Consider the following 17528-nt stretch of genomic DNA (forward strand, 5'->3'; position numbering starts at 1 on the left):
ATACAATGCCTCAATATAAATGAATATTACCATTTTGAACAATTTAATTACTATTATTAGAATTATTATAAGTATAAAAATAGCTATCATTTTAGCATGGAATATGAGAATCTCATGCTCCATGCTTCATCACATCCACACAACAACTCTGCATAATAAGTATTATCATCACCATTTCATGGGTGAAAAAACTGAGGCTAACACATTTAGATAACTGGTTTATGATTACATGGCTAGTAAAGATGCATCACACTAATTTAGGCTTTCTGATTTCAGAATTGTACTCTTTCCACTGCACATTCTATTACTCCGTAAATACTTGGCCTGTTTTCATTTAGTTCTTTAATTTTATTCATGTGGTGATGGCTTAAAGCTTCCTTTAAAGGAAGCTTAAAAAATTCATTTAACCAAAAGCTCCCAAGAATTAAAAATGTCATGGATCTAATGTAGACATGGATATCATTAGTTAATGGGTAACTATATATTTTCCACTCTAGTGAGGTAACAATCAGAGTATTTTTCTAAGTTTTAGTCTCTCAGTGTTCAAAAGGACTTTGTTAAAATAGAAATATTTAGACAAAGGTGATCAAAAGTCTGGATCAGGTCACCTTAAGATAAATATTAGGAAACTGAGGAAACAAATGGAGATTTGAACACTGAGCTATGATATAATGAATGGTTTCAAGTATTTAGTAGAGTATAGAAAAGCCCTTGAAAGCCTGGTCTTAGCCTAGCATTGCAGCTTCAGGGATTTCTGTCTATCTATCATCTATCTATCTAGATATAAATTTGAAAACTTTTTTAACTTAAAGATTTTGAGAAATAGAACATAATCAGCACCATAGAAGATCTGTTTATGATAACAACCTAACCCCTCCTCCCAGTTTGTTAATATTCTCTCTTATTTAATGTAACATTGTGCAAATAGACCACTACTGATCTGCCGTTATGAATGAAATAGCTATAATCATCTGTTTGCATATCCTGGTGAAAATATTCATTTAGTTCCATGTTGTATTTCTAGGAATGGACCAGATTTTTATTTTTATTTTTAAGTTTTCTAAATAGTGTCCAACTTACCTCAAATGATTTTATTATGGGCACTTTCATTCTTTCACATTCTTGCAAGACAATTTTACTGTTGCCCAATATGGTAAGTGTGTAATAGTATGTCATTTTAGGTTTTAATTTATTTTTAATTTAATTTAATTTAATTCCAGATTCATAAGAAAGATAAACAGTTTTGATATATGAGTGGCCATTTGGATTACCCTTTCTCAAATCTTTTGATATCTTAACATTGTGTCATACTGACTTCTTTAATAGTAGATATTCTGAATGAACTTTTAGCTGTGTAGGTCTTCTCTATTTTATTTTGAACTTGTTTTCATTTCAAAATCTTTATAGTTATTTTCATAATCTGCTTTTATTTTGCTTTGTCTCTTATCTATCTATCTATCTATCTATCTATTTGCAAGCAAGAGAGAGCGAGCAAGTGAGAGCGCAGGGAGGGATAGAAAAAGAAGGGGAAAGAATCTTAAGCAGGCTCCAGGCTCAGCACAGAGCCCAACTCTGAGCTCTATTTCACAACCCTGACATCATGACCTGAGCGTAAATGAAAGAAATAAAATAAAATTAAGGTGTTAAAAAAAAAGGAAATAGAATTGGAGGTTTAATTAAGTGAGCCACCCAGGCACCCCTGTGGTATCTTAAATTAGCTGTCATATCTTTAAAGTTCTAGAGTATCCATTTGGTTCATTTATAAAACCTTTCTCAATATCATTTTTAGTTTCAGTTTTTTGTTCAATTTGCTTCCCCTCTCATTTCTTTGAGCAGAGTAATCAAGCCATTTTACAATCTTTATTGATCATTTTAACATCATACTTAATCCCATTTTGTCTATCAAATCTTGTTAATGGTTTTTCTTTGTGTGCTTTGTTCCATTTTGCTACGTTCAAGACATTATATTTGAAACTCTTATTGAGTAGGGATAATTAAGAGCTATAATAATGGTATGGTCCTCCTTGGCAGGATTTTCTCTTATATCTGAGACTCTATAAGACAATCATACTCCAAATTCAGTGATTGACTTTCTCAGTTTACACAGAAGGCAAGGTAGGCTATAGTCTTATTTCTGCTTCTCCTTGTGCTTTGGGGATCTCAACTTAAATTTGGGTTGTACCAGAGTCCTCAAATTTGATTGCTGCTGGATTTTGAATTTTGTTTCTCTAGTATCAAGAGTCTATTAACAACACAGCTCAGTGTGTTTTAGCAGTTTCGAATGCTCTCATAGGTAAAATGGCTTCAGGGCATATATCTCTAGGCTCTCATTGTATTTCGTATTTTGGCCCAGTAATTCCTCACTTATTTTTAAAATCATTCTGATATTTTTAACTTTAAAAGCTATTTTGTCTGGATTTTTAGTTGTCTTAAGTAGGAGTTTTTAGATCACCATTACTAGACCAACAACAAACATAGATGAAAATATCTGCAGTAGTTTATCACGTCTTTATGGCTTTGAACTTCCATAAGCTGAGGCATCCTTCTCTAATCACTTAGGCAAACTCCAATTTACCCTTTAAAACAACACAAGAATTGCTTCATTTATTAACATGTTCAGGGATGACTCTTCCCCACTGTTCTTACCAACTTTCCCACACATTCTTTGCTACCCACACCTTGTTTATGAACTTTCATTAGGTATATCAGCGTGACCAGAATTTTGCTCTATTGTATTTTTGTCCTTTAGAGCTTTAATTAAATATGAATTCCATAGAAAGTCTGTCCCTTTTCTTTCAAACCTGGGTTAGTTATTTCTTCTCATTCTTTGTCAGAAGTTACTTTATTAGAGAAACTTATAGCTCTATTGTGACTTTGGAGCCTTTACAGTTTTTTGACTGGAAAAATCACCCATCCCTGAGATTTTTACGCAGCTTCCTAGCTGATATTATTCAGAAATCTGTTCAAAACAGACTTTTTCAGGGAGGCCCTTTCGGACCACTCAGTTAAAAAACCTCTTCTCAATCACTGCTCTTTTTAAAATGGGCTTATTTATTTCAAATATGCATCACTATTAAAGAAAAACCAGTACGATTTTTTTTTTAAAGTTGGCTTACCTATTATCTATCTCTCCCATTAAAATGATTCCTCTGGTCTGGGGTTTTGTTGTGCTCACCTTAGGCCAGGAACTCAATAAATTGTCTCTGAATGACTGAATTGTTTGACTCCCTTGCTAGATTCTCAACTTCATGAGGCCAAAGATTGTTCTATTCAGTCCTTCTTTATCCTCAATGTCTGTTATATTGCAGTCACTTACATGACTAATGGGAAAAATCACAGAAAGAAAGAGTTAAAACTACAGAAAAACCCTGTAGGTTCAATAATACAAAGCTTTCTAAAATTATTTAGCCCAGGAATTGAATACTGGCTGCACTTTTGATTTTTTTAAATGGTATTGAATTTAATTTAAATGGAAATACTTGAATGGTAGGATAATAAAAAAATTATAAAAGCAACTTGCTCCTTAAAGTAAGAATTATATAGGGCATCTCTTCTAGAAGCAAAATCTTCAAATGTCAAACATCTGAAAGCATAGAAGGAGAAGTAAGAGTGTGAATTGTACTTCAATGCTCTTTTCTTTATATTCAGAACACAGCTTCATTCACACCTTTCCAATTTTTTCAACTCTTTTGACAAAGCCTTCAGAGGAGTTACTGCTGATGACAACCACCACAGGCTAACAGGAGAAATTTTATAAAGAAAAATAATAGCATGTTTTTCCCAAATTGTTAAGGATATGGTGAAGCTCTGTCAGATTCAAAGGAGGAATGTGCAATTCCATGCTATATATAATAATAACTTATTTTAATAGTGGCTTTGCAATTTTTCAGATATATCCATTTACTGAAACCACCATCAAATAAACAAAAACAAACAAATTAACAGGGGTTCGAGACAGAAATTATCTTATCTAAAAATAGCACATGTTCACAGAATACACAACACATATCCCAAGTACTACTATAGGTTTCAAGTAATAGTCAAAACAATAGTAAAAATGATTCAGACCCTACCAGTCAAATCATACTGTAAATCCTTATCTTTAGATCAAGTACACTGAGAGACAGGCAGAGAGAGAGAGAGAAGAAAGCAGGCTCCCTGCTGAGCAGAGAGCCCGATGCGGGACTCGATCCCAGGACCCTGAGATCATGACCCGAGCCGAAGGCAGTGGCTTAACCCACTGAGCCACACAGGCGCCCCCAAAGTGAGTATTTTAACGCAAAAGAGCCGGTTGGGAATATTGTTTTATAAAATAGTGGTTTTTTAAATTAACTTTTAAAAATTCAATTAGTTAACATATAGTGTACCATTAGTTTCAAATGTAGATTTCAGTTATTCATCCTTAGCATATAATAGCTAATGCTCAGTACTTACTGTTATAGCTTCTTGAAAGCAGAATTTTAACCCACTGAGCCACCCAGGCGCCCTTGAAAGCAGAATTTTAGATCACATTTTCTGATAATTCCATGTAGTACAACACTTTCCTGCTAGCAACCTTCAAAACATACTGTTTGTTAGAGGAATTTCTTTAATAATAAATAAATAGGAATTTATTTAAATTTATAAATATATAAAATAAATAGGGATTTATTTAAATTTATTTAAATATTGCACACTGTTTCATTGTTCATAAATAAGGTGATGATATTATAGCCATTAGTTGGTAGCACTGATATATCACTTTCTTTTTACTTCTCAGTGCATTCTCTTTACACAAAATAGATATATATTTTAAAAGAATCTGAATCTGTGGCAAACTTTTAAAAAACCCTCTACAGTAAAGTTTATCATTTTAAGTAATCTCAATTATCTTCCTCAATTGTGATAGTATATCCTTCTATCTAGGCCAGATATTGTATGAGGGATTTGAAGAGACATACTTTTCTAAATTTCACTTTTCTCATCGGCAAAATGCTTATCATGATCCTACAATAAAATACACTTACAATTTTTTGATGAAAATTTATTTATTTATTTTAAGATTTTATTTCTTTATCAGAGAGAGTGGGCGAGAGAGCAAGCACAGGCAGACAGAATGGCAGGCAGAGGCAGAGGGAGAAGCAGGCTCCCAGCCGAGCAAGGAGCCCGATGCGGGACTCGATCCCAGGACGCTGGGATCATGACCTGAGCCAAAGGCAGCTGCTTAACCAACTGAGCCACCCAGGCGTCCCTTTTGATGAAAATTTAATCTGTATAAACAATATATTTGCTGTAATGCGTGGTTCATGGAAAACATCTTATTTAATTATAAGCAACAACAGTATTAGAAATTAAGTAAATGTGTCTATAATATTTAAAGTTTTAACACAAAATTCCAGTGCTTTGCCTTATTTTCTCAAGTCCCTTTACCACTTTCACTGACAGAGTCAAATGTACTTTTTCTACTAGTAGCCAGCTCTTTGTCTTTTGTCAGAAAGATGCCCTTGTGAATTATTTATAATAGAGATACTAGCAATAATAAGAAGAATACTAATAAATAGCAATTAAAATGTTAAAAAAAAGTTTTCTTAACTAATTAGGGTTCTTAGACATCAATTAGAGGAACCACCTCTGGCAAGCAAATTAATCTGCAAGACATTCCCAGAATTAACAAGTCAGTCAGATACACGGTTGTCCGTAGACTGAAAGGTGAAGCAAAAGGACTATGTTTGGAAAATACGTAAGGACAGTGAAAAAAATGATCAAATTTTTAGGCAAAATAAATTCCTAGGTGTCCTTTCAATGGAGTCCTGGGCATTATGTAGCAGAAACTCTGGAGATTATCTCAATCCATTGGAGTCACCCCGTTTATTAGCTTGCTATTGATAAAGTTATTTACAAACTGTAGAGCAAGAGGTTATAATGTAGAAAACTGATGGTAATGCACAAGATTCTTGTTAACAATAATGCAAGTTAGTGACTTTTCATAAGAAAACATAAATCCTGTAACCCAAATTATGGGCCCAGAGCACTTCTGCTGCACAACTCTGCTTATATCCCAAATAACCATGTGAACTAGTTTTAATATCTGCTTCTCTTATTAATTTTTGAATAAAAATTCTAGACACAAGTATTTTATAATTGTGTGATAAACATGCATTTAATTTCTTGGAGAACAAAACACACTTTAGCATAACTAGGTTCGTTCACAGAACCAGCCTTGATAACACACTTCTATATGTTAGAAATGATGTAATAAATGTAGAATATCGGGCACTTGTTTGGTATTCTTTGCCATGTTTTGCACTATCTAAAAAGAGATCAGTGAACTTGGACTGGAGTTAGTAGACATGGAAGAAAATAAAATATTACAGAGAAGAATACTCTGTGGTCCACAACCTAAACGGGCTGGGATTCCCATCATTTGGATCCCTGTAGCTTTACAAAAGTCAATTAAATTTTTGTATCTCCAATTAAAATTGATTCCCCAATACTTTTTCAAACATCTCTTGTAAAGTATTGTTTCCCAGAAAAAAAAGGATTTTGCACATGTATCTGCCTTTGTCTCTAGTCATGATCTCAGTCAGGATCCTGGGATCGAGCCCCATATCGGGCTTCCTGCTCATTAGGGAGTATACATCTCAGTCTCTCTCTGCAGCTACATCCCCCTGCCCCACGCATGCTCTCTCTCTCAAATAAATAAATACAATCTTTAATTTTTTAATTAAAAATAAGATAAATAAAATAAAATAAAAAGTCTGGTCTTACTGCCCCATTTAGCTCCTTTTTTTTTTTTTATTTGAGTTGTATTTAAAGCAGCATGAGATAACATGAGGCTCTCAAACTTAAAAAAAAAAAAGAAAAAAATTGAGTTTTGTTAGGATTTAAGATCTTGTCTGCTAGACAAAAAGGTTGGCTTTGTTAACATGTGAAAATTAATAAAAGAGAATAAGATAGAATTCTAAAATTTTTGTAGAAATTAAAAATTTCCTCCAACCCAATTACATACAGACCCATTAAGTAAATTCATTCCAATGTCCCAAACCAACCTTTTCTAATAGTAATGCATCTGTGTAAACAGGGTCAACCCAAGGAATAAATAAATATTATTACTTTTTTCCTGTCTCTTCCACAGTCACATCTGGGTATATTGGGAGCAAGCCAATTATCTATCTTATAAGACATGATATCATAAGGAAGGGTATTCTGTCCATTTGGAACAACTGAAAATCATTGTAATTTTATCTTGGTGCAGTAACTTGAGATGGCACAGTGTGGGCTATGAATATATTTTATTTTTTTTACTGGGAAGAAGAGATTATAGAGATATTGGTTATCCAAGAGAGACTGACAGGTGTTGATAGTTGCCAGGTCAATATCCATCTACTTTTTCCTTTCATATCAGAAAGCACTGAGGGATTGACAACAAGGAAACTTAAAACAACATCAAATATTTTATTGTCTCTTTTCTAGTTACATTGTAACCATATGACAAAGTATCAGTCGTACAAGATATCATTCTCTTTTACCTCTATCTTTCTGCCAGAAATGTGGGCTTAATAGTGAGAACTCCAACAGCAATTTTTGCAACTGTGAATAAAAAGCCATGGAAACCTCTAAGATACTTCACTTGACTTTCTTAAGACTCTGAACCAACACCAGAAAACACTCTCTGTAGTCTACTTGTTAAATAAAAAAATATGGTTAAACCACTTTTGACAGTCTACTACCTACAGCAAAATGTAAATCTTAATTGAAATACGTCCTCTCAACTGTGCTTAAGCAACTGCGTCCTGAGCTTTTCAGGTTTTCAGTCTGAAAGAGTACACCTCTGGCGCTCTGAAAGGGAAGAGAAAAAACACCCTGTTCTCCATATAAATTAAAGAAGAGAAATCTGTGCATTTACGTGGGCCATATAAAATTTATCAAGCAATTATCTCCTAACTCCTTCCTATCCAAATTACCTGATATGCTCTCCCTACTCCTTTATTCCACGTTACTGCCTTTTCCAGGATTCTGTATCACATCACAACATGTCTTCTGTTATTTCCTTCTTGCAAGCTAGTTTCGTTTTCTCCATCTAAAAAAATCAACAATCATTGTGTATTTCAATTCCCATTTTCCTCAAATGCATTGATTCTTCTTATCTATTACTCTTTTCTCATACTCAGTGTCTTTGTCTTTATGGGGTTTGTACTTTGCTTTTCCCCATCCTTTACTGCCATTATATAACCAAATCTAATAACTTCTTAGAGAAAGTTAAAAGTTCCTGCATAGCCACACGTGAACACAAAGTCACTGATTTTTAGCAAACCTATAAGGTAGTCAGACATCCATTCAATTTCTTTTTTTTTAAGATTTTATTGATTTATTTGACAGAGAGAGATGACAAGCAGGCAGAGAGGCAGGCAGAGAGAGAGGAGGAAGCAGGCTCCCTGCTGAGCAGAGAGCCTGATTTGGGGCTCGGTCCCAGGACCCTGGCATCATGACCTGAGCCGAAGACGGTGGCTTAACCCACTGAGCCACCCAGGCGTCCCTCCATTCAATTTCTTAACTGAGTCTCAAATGCATCCTGAGTTCTAACCTAAACCTACGTTCTACTTCTTACACGTTGTTATATGACCAAAGTCTTTCAGTTCAGTATTTTGTAACATTTAAATATTAATCAATTGATGCTTTGTTTGTGTATTTCTATGAAAATAATTTGAATACTGTAGATTTATTGTTATATTTATAGATTTATAATCAAAGTTTCATCAGTTGAAGTTTTTGGAAATTTCAGATATAATGATTAACCTAAAATGATACTGCCTCAACTCCCTCTGCTATCAAGGCCCTACACCTGATTCTAGCCAAACCTGTGGTGGATAGTTCCATGGGAAATTGCAGTTACTTAACACTGATAGCATCTCCTGTTCTCTCCCTCATTTTAGAATGTCTCCAACACAACCCAAAAGTGTAGGAGAGTTAATGTCCTCTGAGGACAGCTCTCAGTGAAGTGGAAATAAGAACCATAGGTAAAATTGTCAGTTTTCAGGTCTTCATGAGGACAACTTAAAGAAGTTTCTCAGGACCTTTCAGTAAAAGCAAGCCTTCATTTTCTATCCACAACAATTATATCAACAATGTACCTCTTTGACAAAGTTGCTTCTTCACTGTATCACTTTCCCATTCTTTTCTACCTTGGATAATCCCCCAGATAAACTAACAGTACTCAAATCCTTTGTCCTACTCTTTGCTCTCAGGATAAATGGAGCCAAAAGACTTAGATTAATATCAAGTTCTGAATGGGATCTTAGAGCTATTCACATCCAGATTTTCATAAACATAGGGACCTTTGAATTATCAGGCTATAAATAAGTTCTAAATGGAGGGGGCAAATACAAAAAGTAGAAATTTTTATGTTTGAGGCTGTTGACACCATAAGTGTAGTTAACTGTCTTGAAATACTAGGCCTGGAAATAAAATTCCAATATTTCACATAACCTTTTTTTTTTAAAGAAAAAAACATACAAAACAAAACAACTAATACTGCTTACATTTAGGGCCCTGCTGTTGTGTAACTATTTTTGAACATGTCTACTGTAAGTGTATATATATATTTTTTCTGTGCAATAAATTCATTTAGAGATAAATTTGGATTGCAAATTATTTTGGGGGAGGCACGGTATTTGTGGCTAGTCTTACAAGTAAAAAGGACTAAAAAAAAAGAGGAAAAACATTTTTTTACAGCATATTTACATCTGTCCAAAGTACTTATTTACTATAATACTGACTAATGTATAATACTGTACACAAAGAAAGAAGCTAAATGAGTTATAATTCAGTCAAAGTATAGCTGGTCATTTTAAAACTTACCACTGAATCTTTCTGGTATGAAATGTGATATCTGGCTATCTGTTCCAGTTCATTACATCAGGTCATTTGTATGTTCTTATTACCATTTTGATAGCATAGCACATTTTATAACCCAGACATTTTACAATGGAACTATGATGCATGTATTTTCAAAAGTATAGACATACATGAAGCTATGAGGTCTATATGGTACAACAGTACCATATAGACTCAACAAATAAAAGTGTCCAAGGCTCTGAGTGAGATTTATGAATATTGTATAAGATCAGGCCAACATGTGGTTTTGATATAAATAATCTGTTCTTAAATTAGAATTACAATCGTTGAGTACAGTGTTGAAAATGGCAGATAGATTTTAGCTATCTTTGCTCACTAGGGAAAATGGAAAAATGTTTAGTTTGGTCAGATTTTCACTTAACTTCTGAAAGATCTTACGTTTGAGAGAACCCTTCTGAAATAAGAATCCTTAAAGACATAACCCCTTTGGCACAAGTTTTCAAGAAACTTGTTTGATGTTGTAGACAATTATATGGCACACGTACTGTTCTAGATGTTTCATGCCAATAATATGTAAGCCATACTAAGGCTACATATACATATAGAGATGTTCCTCAGCTTACAAGGGGGCTATGTACAGAGAAAAACATAAAAAATTGAAAATGCATTTAATACCCCTAAACTATCAAATATCATAGCTTACCTTAAGCTTATTTAAACAGAACACTTACATTTGCCTGCATTTGGGCAAAATCATCTTAAGCAAAGCCTATTTTATAACAAAGTATCAAATATCACATGCAATTTATTAAATATTACACTAAAAAAAAGAAGAATGGTTATATATAGAATGCTTGTAAGAATATCAGGTGTTCACCCCTGTAATCTTCTAGCTGACTGGGAGCTGTGGCTCACTGCTGCTGCCCAGCATCACAAGATGGCACCATACCACATGTCACTGGCCCTTTTTATAAAGACCCAAATTCAAAATTCAAAGTACAGTTTCTACTGAATCACTTTCACTTTCACATCATTGCCAAATATAAGTTGAATCATTGTAAATCAGGAGCCATCTGATTTGAAAGTTAAATCACAGTCACCCATATACACACAAAAAAAAGCCTTCATGTAGGGCCATCTATGGATCTCTAAACAACATAGCATGACATATCAACAGCAAAAAATTGATGTGAAGGGGACAATTGCTTTGCGTCAGTACTCTGAGCAGTAACATACATGGCCTTACTCACCTAGCAGAACTCCACAGCAAGCTGATGGCAAGGAATTTTACAAATGTTTGCTGAACAGATTAAGCACTATTCTTTTTAAATTAGTGTGCATATCTGTTTTCTAAAGATATGTTAATTTATTTTATTGACTTATTACAAAACCAAATAATTTCCTCTTATTTAAGTGGCAGGTAAATAGAATTCTTTTTAATTTAAATCAAATGGCTTTTTAGGGAAAATATACTAAAAATTCTGAAACTTGTATTGCTTATGAATCTTTGATTGGAATCCTTATCAAGTTGTATTTTTCAAGTTTTTTCTAAATAATCTTCAATGAATTGAAAATATTTTTTGGATTTTATTCAAGGCTATTAACACACAATTTCACTTTGTTAAATATAGTGCTAAACTTTCAACCAAAACGTTGTGTCTTTTTTTTTTTTTCCACTACCACATCCTCCATCTACTGACTGGATTCTCTCCCCAACTAGCACATATATACCATTGTCTATCTTTAGGATAAGTAAGTGTCATCTCTTGTCTTTATTTTATTCCTCGTATGCTTCTGAACTTGTTGAATTTTAATACAGTCACACCATAAGCATCACATATTTGATTCCCCTTTAAATAGTAAACAGTGCACAACCAGAGCACACCTTCAAAGCTATCAATATACTTACTCTGATATATTATTTTTGTATTTTTGTAAATTAAAATAGTTAAATTATAGAACAAGAGTTTGAGGTGGTAGGTGTTGTAAGTTTTGCCCAAACTGACTTTTGTCAAACTCGTTTTTGTCATCATATATGTCAAGTAGTTTTCTCGGGTTTATTTTTAGAATATCGTTGTATAAGAATATTTACACTGAGATCTAGTATAAAAATCTTGCAATTTATTTTAGAAACATTAAGATATTGAAAATCAATCTATTTCTTTAATTCATTGAAGACATTTTTGGCTTGTTTCCACTACTTTATTACTGGTTAAAAAATGAATTTGAAGTAGTCTAAATTTCATTATTCTATGGCACTTTCCCTTTGATGAATACAAAGATGATATTCCATATTAGCTATCTGAGAAGAATTTATTTTTTTAATTTTATTTATTTGTAAGAGAGAGAGTGAGAGAGAGCACAAGCAGGGGGAGCAGCAGGGTGATGGAGAAGCAAACTCCCGGCTAAGCAGTGAATCTGTTGCAGAACTGAGTCCCAGGACCCTAAGATCATGACCTGAGCTAAAGGCTCAGGCGTTTAACTGACTGAGCCACCCAGGTGTCCCAATCTGAAAAGAGTTCTGTATGTTATTCCTATTAATATGCAGTTTAAAGTCTAGGTAATTAACTTAATATTTTAGTGGCTATTACATAGATAGCACTATGTTCCAGGCAGAGAGTAAGAAAGAAATATTAAATCAACCATATTCTATGCATTCTAAATGAGAATAATTAATCATAATAAATCCTTCTATTTATGGAATTTCCACTTATAAGCTTTCCTCCATATGAACAATGCCAAATACCAGAATAAAGGGTCATCTAATACAAATAAAGGATAGAATTAAAGAATTCTGGTAAGCCATTTAATTTTGAAAAATGGTGTTCTTTTGTTGCTGAGTTGTGGTTTTCAGTTACATAATATCTGATAAGTGTAGAAGTAACATGAGTGTTACGTGAGATGAGAAATGGTATATAAATAAGATATTTTTAAAAGTACAGATAAATACAAATTTGTAAACATAGCATTATGGAGGAATAAAAATAAATGATAGCTACACACTCTAGAGTGAATAAATCTTGGAAAGCTAATAGAGAAGTAAAACAAGGACAGTGCAAAAAGTATGGTACATTTTTATGAAGTTCAAACAAATTCTGTGAAACCATAGATGGACTTAAAGATACTATTATGTATCAAATATTGTAAAAATTAAGCAAGGAAATAGCAAACATAAAATAACCAAAGCATACAAACTTGGGTAGATACAATAGGTGTGATCATGTTCTACTTCATAAAGAGATGAGTTAATAGATAAATAGAAGTAACTAGACATTTTAGAAGTTAATAAAACTTTGCCTGTTATTTCTTAGTAATATAAAATATATGGTTTTCTAACTAAAACGTTTATCTTAAAAATATTTAAAAATAAATTTCAGGCTACTCATAAGGTTATATTTACTTTTCCACTGAAGGAAAAGCTGGTTGTTGTAGTTGTAGTTATTTGTTTGTTTTAGTCTCCTCCTAGTTTTTATTATTATAATGTGGAATGAGGAATGTTAGATTGAAAAGTGAATTAGTTTGTAGACAAAAATCATTACTTGATTCACCTCCTGGTAGAGCAGATGGAACTCCTGAAAATATTCCCTTTTGCCTTATGGAAGAGTAACAGTTATGCTTACTTCTGAAATATACTTGCTGGTGGCCCTAAATAGTGACACCATAGTAAACATTTTAAATATTTGCAATTAATTTTTATAGTCATAGGGCTCCAAAAGGCACTGCTGGTATTCTAGCAGGTATTTCAATAAAGCTAAAAGTTGCCTGACTGTTTAAAAATATTAACAAGGCACAAACATGGCAGAAGTATTGTCCTCAGATATTATTTTTTTCCATATGCTCCTGATTCCAGACATGACAAGTTATTTTTTAAAATTTTTTATAAAAGATTTTATTTATTTATTTGACAGAGATCACAAGTAGGCAGAGTCAGGCAGTGAGAGAGAGAGGAGGCAGCAGGCTCCCTGCTGAGCTGAAAGCCCGATGTGGGACTCGATCCAAGGATCCTGGGATCATGACCTGAGCTGAAGGCAGAGGCTTTAACCCACTGAGCCACCCAGGCGCCCCCATGACAAGTTATTTTTGATAGATATATATACAATGTATTTTCCAGTTATAAGAAAAATGGTTCTGCTATTTTTAACCTTTTTTTAAAATTACATATTTTGTTAATTAAAATTTTATTTTTTAATGTTTTACTTTTCTTTTCTTTTTTTTTAAAGATTTTATTTATTTATTTGACAGACAGAGATCACAAGTAGGCAGAGAGGCAGGCAGAGAGAGAGAGAGAGGGAGGCAGGATCACTGTGGAGCAGAGAGCCCGATGCGGGGCTCAATCCCAGGACCCTGAGATCATGACCCGAGCCAAAGGCAGCAGCCCAACCCACTGAGCCACCCAGGCGCCCAAATGTTTTACTTTTCAATATACTACTTAGAATATAAAACCTATTCCAATTTGTAAGAAGTTTAACCATTTAAAAAATGGTAATTTTCTTATCGTGTCTCCCCCTCACCTTGCTTTATTTTGAATAAAAAATTTCACAATAAACATAACTGATGCTTTCCTTCTGATGTTCCCTCTGTTGGTCATATTGTATATGAGCCATGACAATTAGTTTTACAAAATTTATTGATGTTTGTTGATATGTTCTATCATAACTAATTTTCCCTCCCTTATCTATATTCCCCAGCTTTCAGACAGGTGGACACTTCAAGAAAACATACCCAAGGGATGTATCAAGTACTTCTTAGACATTCTCTCAGATCCTTGAGGTCTCATTTTGCCTAGGGATTTGCAATAGGTTCTGCCAGAGGCACCACTGTGACAACTGATGTCCATGGTCTATCTCCTGCTAAGCTCAAGAGGTCACTGGTTTCCAAGTTTATTACAATTTATTACAATTAATGCTATCCAGCAAGTTCTTTTTTTTAAATATTAACAATCTTATTTTAAAGTTTATATGGAGAGGCAAAGACTCACAATAGTCAACATAGTGTTGAAGGAGAACAAAGACTGAGGACTGACTTCAAAGTTTACCATAACGATGGGGCGCCTGGGTGGCTCAGTGGGTTAAGCCTCTGCCTTCGGCTCAGGTCATGATCCCAGGGGCCTGGGATCGAGTCCCGCATTGGGTTCCCTGCTCAGCAGGGAGCCTGCTTCTCCTCATCTCTCTCTCTGCCTATTTGTGATCTCTCTCTCTGTCAAATAAATTAAAAAAATCTTAAAAAAATAGTTTACCATAACGATAATTGTAAGCAAGATATTGTAATACCACAGAAAGACTAGATTAAAGCAACAGAATATATATTATCAATTATATTTTATATTTAATCTAAAAGCAAAAGCAATACAAGAGAGCAAAATACAATCTTTTAAACAAATGGTTCTGGAGTAATGGTGAAGCTAAATGTAAAAATATAAAATAAAATAAAATAATAAAATAAAATAAAATAAATCCAGGCAGATATCATACACTCTTCACAAAAATTACTTCAGATTGGATTATAAACCTAAACAATAGGATTATAAACCTATTTAATGTAGAAAGTAATATAGAAGAAAACTTAAATGACCTTGGTTTTGGCAATAACTTTAGCTACAAAAGCACAAGCACTGAATTTAAAAATGTCTACTCTGTGAAACACAATGCCAAGAGAATGAAAAGGCAAAGCACAGACTATGAGAAAAAATTTGCAAAATACACATCTGGCAAAGGACTGTTAATCAAAAATACACAAAGACCCCTTAAAACTCAACAATGGGGGGAAAACATGATTAAAAATGAGCCAAAGACCTTAGCAGATACCTCACAAAAGAAAATATTACAGATGGCAAATAAGCATATAAAAAGATGCTTCACAACATATGTCATCAGGAAAATGCAAATTAAAACAAAAAAGAGACACCAGTACATACCCAGAATCCAGAGCCCTGACAACAGAACACGAAATGTTGGTGAGGATGTGGAGCAACAGGAATGTTCTTCCATGTCTATTGAGAATAAAGAATGGAAAACAACTTGGCAGTTTCTTACAAAACTAAACATGTTCTTGCCAGATGATTCAGCAGTAGCAGTTCTTGGTATTTATCCAAAGAAGATGAAATCTATATCCACAAAGATGTCTATAGTAGTTTTATTCATAACTGACAAAAGCTTGGAAGCAACCAAGATATCCTTCCATAGGAGAAAGGTCAAATAAAGTGTAGTACATGCAAACAATGGAATATTATTTAATGCTAGAGAAATGAATTACCAAGCCATGAAAAGATATGGATATAAATATTTAATAAATATTTGATTTTAGGCTTCTACCAGTCTATCAATAGTATTAGTATATTTTAACAGTGAATGCTCAGCATTCATGAATTTACCTAAGAAAATATTTTGGGCTCAATATTTGAAATACTTCAACCTCTATGATTATATTCCTAATAATTTTGAATGGGGGTAAATAAACCTTAATTTATTGTAACTTGTTTCTTATTGCAAAAGAGCTCAATGAAATTTTAGAAAATAAAAATTTACCAAAAAAAAGTTTAGTTTACTATTGCCAAATAATTTAAAACTTTATCTTATATTGAAATACATATATTTTTCTAAATTGATTTATATGCTACTAAAACCAAAAACTTTTAGTTATACTAGATTTCATATCATGCAATCAATGCCAGAAATCCATCTGGCAATGATTTGTCTTCAATAGAGTTAAGGTGGGTGTTATTACAATGCAAGATGGAAACAAAGATAGTATAACAATTGGTGTTACATAACTTTTCCGTTTTGATCAAGTTACTAATCTACAAAAGGCTTTTATCAGTGACAGACTTGGGAATTTAACAAAACTTTTAAACTAGCATGTGCTACTCATTCCTAGAAAACAGGACAATCAATAACACTTTATTTAGATTAAATCATGACTATTTGTCCTTTTGAATAAAAAAGGTAGCAACCCCAATAAGCTTACTGAACATGAAAAGTTGAAATGCTATAATGCTCCTAAGGAATTAAATGATCCAGTCATGAATTACAAAAAAAGGATATAAATTACCAAAGTGTTTGTATAATTGTAATGTACAACTGCCCATTATCGTTCAATAGTGTAGGCTTGTACAAGAACTCTATAAAAGAACTTCACTTCTAAACTGTGGAAAATATGTTCCCTTTCCCCCTATATACAACTATTAAGCCATTCATTTAGCTTTTAAAATATCAACTTAATACAGGCTTTTTACACATTTGAACAGGCAGCAGGGCTCTATTCCTGTTGCTTACAACTGAAGGATAGAGTTCTAGCGTAAGAGGTAAAGCCCATCAAGGAGCCCAATAATAACAACAAAATACAGTTTAGTGAGCCCTTACAATCTGCCAGCTACCTTTCTGAGAATACTTCAATTAATAAAACATATAAAATACCTGACCACAAAGAGCTTACATTCTTTTGAAATATAATAGTGAAATAAACCAATAATAGAGGGGCACCTTGGTGGCTCAGTCCATTGAGTGACTGCCTTTGGCTTGGGTCATGATCTCAGGGTCCTGGGATGTAACTCCCCAGCAGGCTTTCTAGGCAGTGGGGTGTTTTCTTCTTCCTCTGCACACCCTCCCAATTCTCTCTCTCTCTGTCTCAAATAAGAAAATAAACCAGTAATAGAATAATGATTGATGGTTGATGGTGATAAGTGTTACAAAGAAATA

This window comes from Mustela lutreola, chromosome 6 (assembly GCF_030435805.1).
Source record: "Mustela lutreola isolate mMusLut2 chromosome 6, mMusLut2.pri, whole genome shotgun sequence".
NCBI classification, from domain to species: domain Eukaryota; kingdom Metazoa; phylum Chordata; class Mammalia; order Carnivora; family Mustelidae; genus Mustela; species Mustela lutreola.